The sequence below is a fragment of the Lithobates pipiens genome, unplaced genomic scaffold (assembly GCF_037356315.1).
Source record: "Lithobates pipiens isolate NorthernLeopardFrog02 unplaced genomic scaffold, aLitPip1_a1.2 Scaffold_16, whole genome shotgun sequence".
NCBI lineage: Eukaryota > Metazoa > Chordata > Amphibia > Anura > Ranidae > Lithobates > Lithobates pipiens.
The window spans coordinates 47,390,044-47,403,181 of record NW_027507748.1 but is presented as its reverse complement, the minus strand read 5'-3'; the positions used below and the strand labels follow the sequence as shown (position 1 = coordinate 47,403,181).

General features: G+C 54.8%; 1 protein-coding gene across 8 annotated transcripts in view; it reads left to right on the top strand.

The window, feature by feature from the left end:
- Positions 1-4,987: 4,987 nt before the first annotated feature.
- Positions 4,988-13,138, top strand: part of PRDM15 (PR/SET domain 15) — an 86,707-nt gene continuing 78,556 nt past the window's right edge. For 2 of the 8 annotated variants that reach the window (XM_077479855.1, XM_077479849.1), the window contains exon 1: positions 11,991-12,127. The gene's annotated coding sequence lies outside the window, so the exon portion shown is untranslated. Of the gene's footprint in view, positions 5,182-5,218; positions 5,238-6,165; positions 6,403-11,990; positions 12,128-13,138 lie in introns of those variants that run through there. The other 6 variants (XM_077479851.1, XM_077479850.1, XM_077479853.1 and 3 more) reach the window with 5 other exon arrangements.

The window sequence follows — 13,138 nt, the reverse complement described above, 5'->3', positions numbered from 1 at the left end:
GCGCTCCTCATCCTCCCGGCCGCGAAGGCCGCTCTCTGCGCTCCTCATCCTCCCGCCCGCGAAGGCCGCTCTCTGCGCTCCTCATCCTCCCGCCCGCAAAGGCCGCTCTCTGCGCTCCTCATCCTCCCGCCCGCGGAGGCCACTCTCTGCGCTCCTCATCCTCCCGCCCGCGAAGGCCGCTCTCTGCGCTCCTCATCCTCCCGCCCGCGAAGGACGCTCTCTGCGCTCCTCATCCTCCCGCCCGCGAAGGCCGCTCTCTGCGCTCCTCATCCTCTCGCCTGCGAAGGCCACTCTCTGCGCTCCTCATCCTCCCGCCCGCGAAGGCCGCTCTCTGCGCTCCTCATCCTCCCGGCCGCGAAGGCCGCTCTCTGCGCTCCTCATCCTCCCGCCCGCAAAAGCCGCTCTGCGCTCCTCATCCTTCCGCCCGCGAAGGCCGCTCTCTGTGCTCCTCATCCTCCCGCCCGCTAAGGCCGTTCTCTGCGCTCCACATTCTCCCGCTCGCGGAGGCCTCTCTCTGCGCTCCTCATCCTCCCACCCGCGGAGAGCGCTCTTAACACTCTACATCTAAAGGACTCATATACACAGAAATACATACAAATAAAATACATAAAGCTAAATACATCACTGAGGTGCTTCAGCGCCTCTACCTCTGTAGTGCCTGACTGCACTTTGCCTAGAATCGGCCCTTTGGATCCTGTTTGCAGAGTTTCCGGGCACTCTCACCACTCCTCTGACGCACGGAGGGCACTCTCTGTGCTCCTCATCCTCCCACCCGCGGAGGCCGCTCTCTGCGCTCCTCATCCTCCCACCTGCGAAGGCCGCTCTCTGCGCTCCTCATCCTCCCGCCCGCGAAGGCCGCTCTCTGCGCTCCTCATCCTCCCGCCCGCGAAGGCCGCTCTCTGCGCTCCTCATCCTCCCGCCCGCGAAGGCCGCTCTCTGTGCTCCTCATCCTCCCGCCCGCGAAAGCCGCTCTCTGCGCTTCTCATCCTCCCGCCCGCGGAGGCCGCTCTTTGCTCTTCATCCTCCCACACGCGGAGGGCACTCTCAACACTCTACATCTAAAGGACTCATATACACAGAAATACATACAAATAAAACACATAAAGCTAAATACATCACTCAGGTGCTTCAGCGCCTCTACCTCTGTGGTGCCTGACTGCACTTTGCCTAGAATCGGCCCTTTGGATCCTGTTTGCAGAGTTTCCTGAGAGTGCCCGGGCACTCTCACCACTCCTCTGACGCACGGAGGGCACTCTCTGTGCTCCTCATCCTCCCACGCGCGAAGGCCGCTCTCTGCGCTCCTCATCCTCCCACCCGCGGAGGCCGCTCTCTGCGCTCCTCATCCTCCCACCCGCGGAGGCCGCTCTCTGCGCTCCTCATCCTCCCACCCGCGGAGGCCGCTCTCTGCGCTCCTCATCCTCCCACCCGCGGAGGCCGCTCTCTGCGCTCCTCATCCTCCCACCCGCGGAGGCCGCTCTCTGCGCTCCTCATCCTCCCACCCGCGGAGGCCGCTCTCTGCGCTCCTCATCCTCCCACCCGCGGAGGCCGCTCTCTGCGCTCCTCATCCTCCCACCCGCGAAGGCCGCTCTCTGCGCTCCTCATCCTCCCACTCGCGAAGGCCGCTCTCTGCGCTTCTCATCCTCCCACCCGCGAAGGCCGCTCTCTGCGCTCCTCATCCTCCCACCCGCGAAGGCTGCTCTCTGCGCTCCTCATCCTCCCGCCCCCGCGAAGGCCGCTCTCTGCGCTCCTCATCCTCCCGCCCCCGCGAAGGCCGCTCTCTGCGCTCCTCATCCTCCCGCCCGCGAAGGCCGCTCTCTGCGCTCCTCATCCTCCTGCCCGCGAAGGCCGCTCTCTGCACTCTTCATCCTCCCACCCGCGAAGGCCGCTCTCTGCGCTCCTCATCCTCCCACCCGCGAAGGCCGCTCTCTGCGCTCCTCATCCTCCCACCCGCGAAGGCCGCTCTCTGCGCTCCTCATCCTCCCGCCCCCGCGAAGGCCGCTCTCTGCGCTCCTCATCCTCCCACTCGCGAAGGCCGCTCTCTGCGCTCCTCATCCTCCCGCCCGCGAAGGCCGCTCTCTGCGCTCCTCATCCTTCCGCCCGCGAAGGCCGCTCTCTGTGCTCCTCATCCTCCCGCCCGCTAAGGCCGTTCTCTGCGCTCCTCATCCTCCCGCCCGCGGAGGCCGCTCTCTGTGCTCCTCATCCTCCCACCCGCGGAGGGCGCTTTCAACACTCTACATCTAAAGGACTCATATACACAGAAATACATACAAATAAAATACATAAAGCTAAATACATCACTCAGGTGCTTCAGCGCCTCTACCTCTGTGGTGCCTGACTGCACTTTGCCTAGAATCGGCCCTTTGGATCCTGTTTGCAGAGTTTCCTGAGAGTGCCCGGGCACTCTCACCACTCCTCTGACGCACGGAGGGCACTCTCTGTGCTCCTCATCCTCCCACGCGCGAAGGCCGCTCTCTGCGCTCCTCATCCTCCCACCCGCGGAGGCCGCTCTCTGCGCTCCTCATCCTCCCACCCGCGGAGGCCGCTCTCTGCGCTCCTCATCCTCCCACCCGCGGAGGCCGCTCTCTGCGCTCCTCATCCTCCCACCCGCGGAGGCCGCTCTCTGCGCTCCTCATCCTCCCACCCGCGGAGGCCGCTCTCTGCGCTCCTCATCCTCCCACCCGCGGAGGCCGCTCTCTGCGCTCCTCATCCTCCCACCCGCGGAGGCCGCTCTCTGCGCTCCTCATCCTCCCACCCGCGGAGGCCGCTCTCTGCGCTCCTCATCCTCCCACCCGCGGAGGCCGCTCTCTGCGCTCCTCATCCTCCCACCCGCGGAGGCCGCTCTCTGCGCTCCTCATCCTCCCACCCGCGGAGGCCGCTCTCTGCACTCCTCATCCTCCCACCCGCGAAGGCCGCTCTCTGCGCTCCTCATCCTCCCACTCGCGAAGGCCGCTCTCTGCGCTTCTCATCCTCCCACCCGCGAAGGCCGCTCTCTGTGCTTCTCATCCTCCCACCCGCGAAGGCCGCTCTCTGCGCTCCTCATCCTCCCGCCCCCGCGAAGGCCGCTCTCTGCGCTCCTCATCCTCCCGCCCCCGCGAAGGCCGCTCTCTGCGCTCCTCATCCTCCCGCCCGCGAAGGCCGCTCTCTGCGCTCCTCATCCTCCTGCCCGCGAAGGCCGCTCTCTGCACTCTTCATCCTCCCACCCGCGAAGGCCGCTCTCTGCGCTCCTCATCCTCCCACCCGCGAAGGCCGCTCTCTGCGCTCCTCATCCTCCCGCCCCCGCGAAGGCCGCTCTCTGCGCTCCTCATCCTCCCACTCGCGAAGGCCGCTCTCTGCGCTCCTCATCCTCCCGCCCGCGAAGGCCGCTCTCTGCGCTCCTCATCCTTCCGCCCGCGAAGGCCGCTCTCTGTGCTCCTCATCCTCCTGCCCTCTAAGGCCGTTCTCTGCGCTCCTCATCCTCCCGCCCGCGGAGGCCGCTCTCTGTGCTCCTCATCCTCCCACCCGCGGAGGGCGCTTTCAACACTCTACATCTAAAGGACTCATATACACAGAAATACATACAAATAAAATACATAAAGCTAAATACATCACTCAGGTGCTTCAGCGCCTCTACCTCTGTGGTGCCTGACTGCACTTTGCCTAGAATCGGCCCTTTGGATCCTGTTTGCAGAGTTTCCTGAGAGTGCCCAGGCACTCTCAACACTCCTCTGATGCACGGAGGGCACTCTTTGTGCTCCTCATCCTCCCACCCACGAAGGCCGTTCTCTGCGCTCCTCATCCTCCCGCCCCCGAAGGCCGCTCTCTGCGCTCCTCATCCTCCTGCCCGCGAAGGCCGCTCTCTGCGCTCCTCATCCTCCCGCCCACGAAGGCCGCTCTCTGTGCTCCTCATCCTCCCGCCCGCGAAAGCCGCTCTGCGCTCCTCATCCTTCCGCCGGCGGATGCCGCTCTCTGCGCTCCTCATCCTCCCACCCGCGGAGGGCGCTCTTAACACTCTACATCTAAAGGACTCATATACACAGAAATACATACAAATAAAATACATAAAGCTAAATACATCACTGAGGTGCTTCAGCGCCTCTACCTCTGTGGTGCCTGACTGCAATTTTATATATATATATATATACATACATATATATATATATATATATGGAAGGAGTTAATAATATTGTAATATATATATATATATATATGAGTAATTATATATGAAAGGAGTATATATATATATATATATATATATATATATATATATATGGAAGGAGTAATAATATTGTATTGTAATTTATATATATAGGAGTAATTATATATGAAAGGAGTAAATATATATATATATATATATATATATATATACATGGATGTATTCATAATATTGTAGAGGGGAGCCAGTCTCGGCACAATACCGGTCCTGTGTATTCTGCGTGCGGCGTCCCCTCCCCATGTGAAGGGGGGTCGCGGTGTAAGAGCCCGGAGCTAGCAGAGAGAGATGTTTTCCCGCTGAAAGCCAGGGACAGACTGAGCGCACAGTCTCTATTTATAGCCCTGCGGACCGTTGTAACGCCTCCTTCTGTGACGTCACGTATAACGGTCCATTTGGGAGCTGCTGGTCACGCGACTGTACGTCATTTGTCACGTGACTTTAGCTCATCAGGGACGTTAGTGTAGCTATTCCGTCACGTGATCTCGCCGTTCTGTTCTACCCCGTAACACACACTGGGTGGGGTGTCAGACGGCTCCTCCCCCTCCCCATCTGAAGGCAGATCAGAACAGGGTGAGAGAGGCGAGCTGCTGGCCGTGGCTTTGTAAGGGGGGCGGGGCGGGGTGACATCACTGCACCTGACCAACCATCCCCTTCTCGGATATCACACAGGCACAGCGAGCAGAGTGAAGCCGCCTCCCCCTCCAGTGTTTATGTGTACACAGGGGGAGGGGAGCTGCTGTGCCATGCTGATTGAATGGGGGGGGGCGGGGTCTGTGTAAAGAACAGAAAGAGTCTGCCAGCCACTGATCACTGTACCCGAGATGGCACTGACTCCCTCCCCACCAAACCAGGGAGAGACGGGCACACAGATGGTGGCAAAAGTAGAAAGAAATTGCCAGGAGGCAGCAGAAGATGGTCCATATAGATCTGGAGGGGACAAATGACAGTTCCAGACAGCCAATGAGATTCCACCCACCGCCCAATCCCATGTCAGTATCTGAGTGGGAAGACACTGGGCACTGACTGACACAAGAGCGGATTCCTGGTATGAGCGGCCGGTGTCGTGTCATATAGTGTCCCCGCCGCATAGTGTCTGCTGTGTACTGCGCATGCGCAGGACAAGCCGATTCCGAAAATATCTGAAGATGAATGGCGCAGTGAGTCCAGGTTCCAGCCCCACCATCCAAGTGGACATAGATTTAGAATAAAAAGCCGAGCGAAGCGTGGCCGTGGCCGAAGCGTGGTGAGCGATGCGAGGGGCCCTCTAATTCATGCAGCCCTATGTCCACTTGGATGGTGGGGCCTGCACATGGACTCACGGCGCAGGCGCCGTTCATCTTTGGAGATTTTCAGAATCTCCTTGTGCTCAGTGCTGCGCCTGCGCAGTACACAGGGGACACTATTCGATAGCCGGACATTTTTGGACAGAACACCGGCGCCATGTGTTCAGTGGAGAGGGGAGGGGTCAATCCGTTCAGCTAACCGCAGATCAGTATTGTGAGAGGAGAAGCCGATTCATTGGCTGCACGGATCGAGCCCCCTTCCTCTCTACACTGAACACAAGGGGCAACGATGTAGCGGCAGCCATTTTGTTGAAGCCAACTCTCCAAAAATTGTAAAAGCAAACATTCCCGATTTCCCTGTGCAAAATACCGAATCGGGACAGCCTCCGATCGGGACAAGGGTCCCAAATTCGTGATTGTCCCGGGAAAATGGGGACTGTTGGCAACTATGCTAGTCATGACAGGTGTAGCTGGAGGAGAGGGTGGCTGCAGGGCGGTTGTATTTTCCATGGATTGCTGTCCCAGGTTCGATGTATTGTAATGTGTAGCAATTTAACTTTAATGTACAGGCAGGAGGGGGATTTGCTATATATACAGGAGTAGGGGGGTTAGCTATATACATGAGGAGGGGGGTTAGCTATATACAGGAGAAGGGGGGTTAACTATATATACAGGAGTAGGGGGGTTAGCACCTGATGCAAGAACAGACTCTGCTGGGGACACCTGATGCAAGGACAGACTCTGCTGGGGGCACCTGATACAAGGACGGACTCTGCTGGGGACACCTGATGCAAGGACAGACTCTGCTGGGAACACCTAATGCAAGAAAGGATTCTGCTGGGGGCACCTGATGCAAGGAAGGACTCTGCTGGTGGCAGGCGACGTGGCAGGTGACACGCTCAGGGATCCCACTGATTTGGCATTATGGTGAGTTGAATGATTTCATTTTCTATTACAATGTAATAATTGAAATAATGCATATATTCTGCAGGGGTATCCACTCAGTAACTGATGTGTCTGCCCCTGCCCCCAGCGCTCATATATGTGGTCAAATTATTCCCACTTGGGGTTAAATCTCAATATTTAGCTGCTGTTATTATAAAACAATCATATCATATACATCAAATGTGATCGACCTGGAAACCCAAAAACAACCACTAACAGCGCTTATACTGCATACCGATGAAACCATCAATCGCCTTTTTAGACCGTGCAGTTCATTTAGATCAAATACATTATTAATATATTAATAATCATTTAACCACTTGAGATCCGTGCTATAGCCAAATGACGGCTACAGCGCGGATCTCCTTTTCCGGGACTACGTCTGCTGACGTCGTCCCGTGCATGAGCGGCCTGCGCGCCCCCCGAGGGGCGCGCGCGGCGCGCTCTGTGATCGGCGAGTCCACGAGACTCGCCTGATCACCGATCCGTGCAAGGGGTCGATCCTGACCCCTTATCACGTGATCAGCTGTCAGCCAATGACAGCTGATCATGTGATATAACGGAGCCGGTAATCGGCTATTATTCCTCCGATCGGCGATCGGGACATCAGTCCCGATCACGGCCAGCCCTGCTAGTGCCCACCTGCCCCCTGCCAGTGCCCACCTGCCCCCTGCAGTGCCACATGTATTAAAAGTAAGTGCCCCCCGTCAGTGCCCACAGTGCCACCCAGCAGTGCCCACAGTGCCACCCAGCAGTGCCACCCAGCAGTGCCCACAATCTGCCTCAAAGGTGCTGCACCCCAGTGCCACATATCCGTGCCCATCAGTGTCATCTACCAGTGCCCAGCAGTGCCGTCCATCAGTGCCCAGCAGTGCCACCTATCAGAGCCACCTATCGGTGCCACCTATCAGTGCCCATCAGTCCCATCTATCAGTGGTACCTATCAGTGCCCATCCGTGCCACCCATCCGTGCCACCCATCCGTGCCATCTTATCTGTGCCCATCAGTGCCGCCTTATCTGTGCCCATCGGTGCCGCCTTATCTGTGCCTATTAGTGCCGCCTTAACTATGCCTATCAGTGCCCACCAGTGCAGCCTATCAGTGCCCACCAATGCAGCCCATCAGTGCCCACAAGTGCAGCCTATCAGTGCCACCTAATCAGCGCACTTCAATGAAGGAGAAAAATGACCCGTTTGCAAAATTTTATAACAAACTATTAAACATGATTTTTTTACATTAAAACAACTGGTAAAAAGCATATAGAGTCAGGGTGTCAGTTATGCCACACAAGCGCCTCACCAGCAGACTGCAGCTCTTGTACGTCGCAGCCCCCGTGTAGAAACCCGGGTCCTTGTCGGCTCCTGCTCTCCCTCACTGCTCGCGTGACCACGCCCTGACGCGTCTTCAGAGGACGTAATCACGAAACGCGTCAGTGTCTCTACACGGGGGCTGCGACGTACGAGAGCTGCAGCCTGCTGGTGAGGCGCTTGTGTGGCATAACTGACACCCTGACTCTATATGCTTTTTACCAGTTGTTTTAATGTAAGCACATTATGTAAGGGGGGTAGGGTATTGTTATTAATAAAAGATACTACACTATATTAGACCCCTTGCATTTTTTGCATGTCCGCAACCAATGAGTGGGATTCTAACGGAGCACATAGGACCATACAGCGGGATTCCTCACAGCGGAGATAGGCTTAAAAGATACTAGTGTCTGGTAAGCGGCCATCTGAGTGACAGGCGATTGATGGTTTCATCGGTATGCAGTATAAGCGCTGTTAGTGGTTGTTTTTGGGTTTCCAGGTCGATCACATTTGATGTAATTGAAATAATGCACTTCAATCATCCTGACACCATAACAACCATGGTGCCGGGATGATTGAAGTGCTAACACCAGGTGTTTGGAGCATCTTTATCTGCTGATTGTTAAACTTTCTAGAATACACACATTTCTATTGTTGTGTAGGATCGGAGGCTGCTGTCCCTTCATCCCTCTCTCCCCCTTTCCCTCTCCATCGCTCATTCATCTTAGACTTAAACCACACCCCCTTTCAGCTACACCATTTAAGCCACACCCACAATTTCATGCAAACCACTCTGACGTTTTGCTGCGGCACGCTGTTTTGTTTTTTCCCTATGTCACGCCTACAAACGCATGCACCCGCCCCCTCATTATAATACAGCTCCGCCTACAGCCAAAAAAGTGTCCCGGAATTTTTTTTTTGCAATGTTGGCACATGTATATAGAGGACATGTCATGGCTCTATACATGTATATAGGAGTATATAGTGGACCTGTCATGGCTCTATACATGTATATAGGAGTATATAGAGGACCTGTCATGGCTCTATACATGTATATAGGAGTATATAGAGGACCTGTCATGGCTCTATACATGTATATAGGAGTATATAGAGGACCTGTCATGGCTCTATACATATCAGAGGCACATGTATATAGAGGACCTGTCATGGCTCTATACATGTATATAGGAGTATATAGAGGACCTGTCATGGCTCTATACATGTATATAGGAGTATATAGAGGACCTGTCATGGCTCTATACATATCAGAGGCACATGTATATAGAGGACCTGTCATGGCTCTATACATGTATATAGGAGTATATAGAGGACCTGTCATGGCTCTATACATGTATATAGGAGTATATAGAGGACCTGTCATGGCTCTATACATGTCAGAGGCACATGTATATAGAGGACCTGTCATGGCTCTATACATGTATATAGAGGACCTGTCATGGCTCTATACATCATAGTTGCCAACATTGTAAAAAATATTGGGACCCTTTTTTTGGCAGTAGGCGGAGTCGTGGTATAATTAGGGGGCGGGGCATGCGTTTATAGGTGTGGCATAGGAAAAGGTAAAAATGCGGGCGCGAAGCGCACTGCGGCGAAATATGGGTGTGGTTTACGTAAAATAGTGTGTGGTTAGAGTCTGAGATGAATGCGGGATGGAGAGGGAAAGGAGGGGGATGTTGAGGGAAAGGAGGGACAGCAGCCCCACGATCCTACACCACAATAGCAATATGTGTATTCCAGAGTTTGACAATCAGCAGATAAAGATACTCCAAATACCTGGTGTTGGCGCTTCAATCATCCCGGCACCATGATTGTTATGGTGTCAGCATGATTGAAGCGCATTATTCTATTATTACATTGTAATATGAAATGAAATCATTCAACTCACCATAATGCCGAATCAGTGGGAACCATGAGAGTGTCACTGGCCACGTTGCCTGCCACCAGATGCCATCAGGTGTCCCAAGCGGAGTCTGTCCTTACATCAGGTGCCCCATCAGAGGTACCTTCCTCACATCTGTGTCCATCAGCGGAGCCCCTCCTTACATCTGGTGCCCCTCTGACATCCACAGACCAGCCCCCCCCACATCTCCAGACTGGCCCCCGACATACCACTGGCCCCCAACATCCACAGACTGACCCCCGACATACCACTGGCCCCCCACATCCACAGACTGGCCCCTGACATCCACAGACTGGCCCCCGACATACCACTGGCACCCGACATCCACAGACTGGCCCCCAACATCCACAGACTGGCCCTCGACATACCACTGGCCCCCGACATCCACAGACTGGCCCCCGCATCCACAGACTGGCCCCCCACATACCACTGGCCCCCGACATCCACAGACTGGCCCTGACATCCACAGACTGGCCCCCACATCCACAGACTGGCCCCTGACATCCACAGACTGGCCCCCGACATACCACTGGCCCCCACATTCACAGACTAGCCCGCGACATACCACTGGCCCCCGACATCCACAGACTAGCCCCCACATCCACAGACTGGCCCCCGACATACCACTGGCCCCCACATTCACAGACTGGCCCCCAACATTATCATACCACTGGCCCCCGACATCCACACAGTGACAGACTGGCCCCTGACATTATCATACCACTTGCCCCCCCACATCCGACTGGCCCCTGCCCCGACATCCACAGTGACAGACAGGCCCCCGACATGCCGCCGTTGCCGTGTGGAGACATTTAACTGTGGCGCCGCCCACTGCACTTTACACACACACACTAGCAGCGGGGGTGGGCGGCACCACAGGTACTCTATTGTAGACCAACTTCTGGTCTTCTTAAAAATGGGGCAGGCAGAGACATTGTCTCCGCCGGCCGCGGACCTCTAGCGGCCGGCGGCAAAATTAATTCGGGACAAATGTCCTAATCCCGGGAATGTCCCGGGAAATTCGGGACAGTTGGCAACTATGATACATGTATATAGGAGTATATAGTGGACCTGTCATGGCTCTATACATGTATATAGGAGTATATAGAGGACCTGTCATGGCTCTATACATGTATATATGAGTATATAGAGGACCTGTCATGGCTCTATACATGTATATATGAGTATATAGAGGACCTGTCATGGCTCTATACATGTATATAGGAGTATATAGAGGACCTGTCATGGCGCTATACATGTATATAGAGGACATGTCATGGCTCTATACATGTATATAGGAGTATGAAGAGGACCTGTCATGGCGCTATACATGTATATAGAGGACATGTCATGGCTCTATACATGTATATAGGAGTATGAAGAGGACCTGTCATGGCGCTATACATGTATATAGGAGTATATAGGGGACCTGTGATGGCTCTATACATGTATATAGGAGTATATAGGGAACCTGACATGGCTCTATACATGTATATAGGAGTATATAGGGGACCTGACATGGCTCTATACACGTATATAGGAGTATGAAGTAGACCTGTCATGGCCCCCCTGAAAGTGCCGCTCCTTGCCGATGATCCATTGGGTCCCATTATAGGGCCGGCCCTGGTTGGCCCTGCACTGATAATCGGTGTACACGTCATTTTTACAGAAGCCAGTTATCGGCTCTCTTGTCCTCTTCTAGCGCGTGGAAAGGAAAGCCGATAACCGGCTTCTATTTGCATGATGATCAGCTGTGATTGGACACATGGTACAGAGCCACTGATTGGTTCTTCACCTCAGTCTGTGATTTGCAATGTCTGGAGGACACTGTGATCACAGAGCGTGCCGCCCGCAAGCTGCAGCAGGTGCGATCACGGGAGGCTGTCATTTGATTGTGGTCAGCAAGTGGTTAAAGTGTCGCGTAAGGTTAGTAAAATTTATGCCGCAATTTTCGTGACATGTTTGGTATCTATTTACTTTCTGTAACATCATTTCTTATATTATATTGTGTTTTTGTGCAGTCAAATAAAAAAAAAAAAAAGTGTATTTTTAAAAATAATTTGCATTTGAAAAACTGCTGTGCAAATACCGTGTGAAATAAAAACCTGCAATACCCGCAATTTTATTCTTAGGGCCTCTGCTTTAAAAACATATATATAATATTTGGGGGTTCTAAGTAATTTTCTAGCAATGAATACTGATTTTCAAATGTAAACATAAAGTGTCAGCAAAGGCGCGGTGTTAGAGTGGATGTTGAGTTTCTATTGGCTGGCTGTGTGTCATGCAGGTGTCATCCTCCCTTCACACCTGACAGGACAATGCCCCGTATAATGGGGAGGATGAGGCTACATAAAGACTACACTTCCCAGCATGCCCCGCAAGTCCAGAGCGCCGCTTCCGGTCCTGCGTGATTTCCGGAGCGGATTGGAACCCGGAGTGTGGATTCGGTTCCCCCCGCGGCGAGGGTTCCTGCGGAGAGGTACGGGGAGGGAAGGGAGGGCGTGCTGGCGGTGGAGGGGAGGCGAGCGAAGGAGAGGGGGGGTCCGGACGGTGTGAGAGGACGGGGAGGGCCAGGCACTGGGCCGCACCCGCTCCATCTGCCAGGCCGATTGTTCTGTGTAGCTGTGGGGTGGGGGGAGCTCTCCTCCGCTCCGGGATACCAGGAAAACCCGGCTGTGTTCCGAGCGCTGACATCCCTCCGGGCCTGGGCTCTGTCCTCCCCTCCCCCCACCTCCTCCTCTGGGCACCCCACACCACGGGGGCCTTCCGTCATCTCCGTCCTCATCCTTCATTCATCATCCCCATCCTCTACTTCACCCTCCTCCCCAACACTCCATTCATCATCCTCTACTTCACCCTCCTCCCCAACACTCTATTCATCATCCCCATCCTCTGCTTCACCCTCCTCCCCCAACACTCCATTCATCATCCCCATCCTCTGCTTCACCCTCCTCCCCCAACACTCCATTCATCATCCCCCATCCTCTGCTTCACCCTCCTCCCCCAACACTCCATTCATCATCCCCCATCCTCTGCTTCACCCTCCTCCCCCAACACTCCATTCATCATCCCCCATCCTCTGCTTCACCCTCCTCCCCCAACACTCCATTCATCATCCCCCATCCTCTGCTTCACCCTCCTCCCCAACACTCCATTCATCATCCCCATCCTCTGCTTCACCCTCCTCCCCCAACACTCCATTCATCATCCCCATCCTCTGCTTCACCCTCCTCCCCCAACACTCCATTCATCATCCCCATCCTCTACTTCACCCTCCTCCCCAACACTCCATTCATCATCCTCTACTTCACCCTCCTCCCCAACACTCCATTCATCATCCCCATCCTCTACTTCACCCTCCTCCCCAACACTCCATTCATCATCCCCATCCTCTACTTCACCCTCCTCCCCCAACACTCCATTCATCATCCTCTACTTCACCCTCCTCCCCAACACTCCATTCATCATCCTCTACTTCACCCTCCTCCCC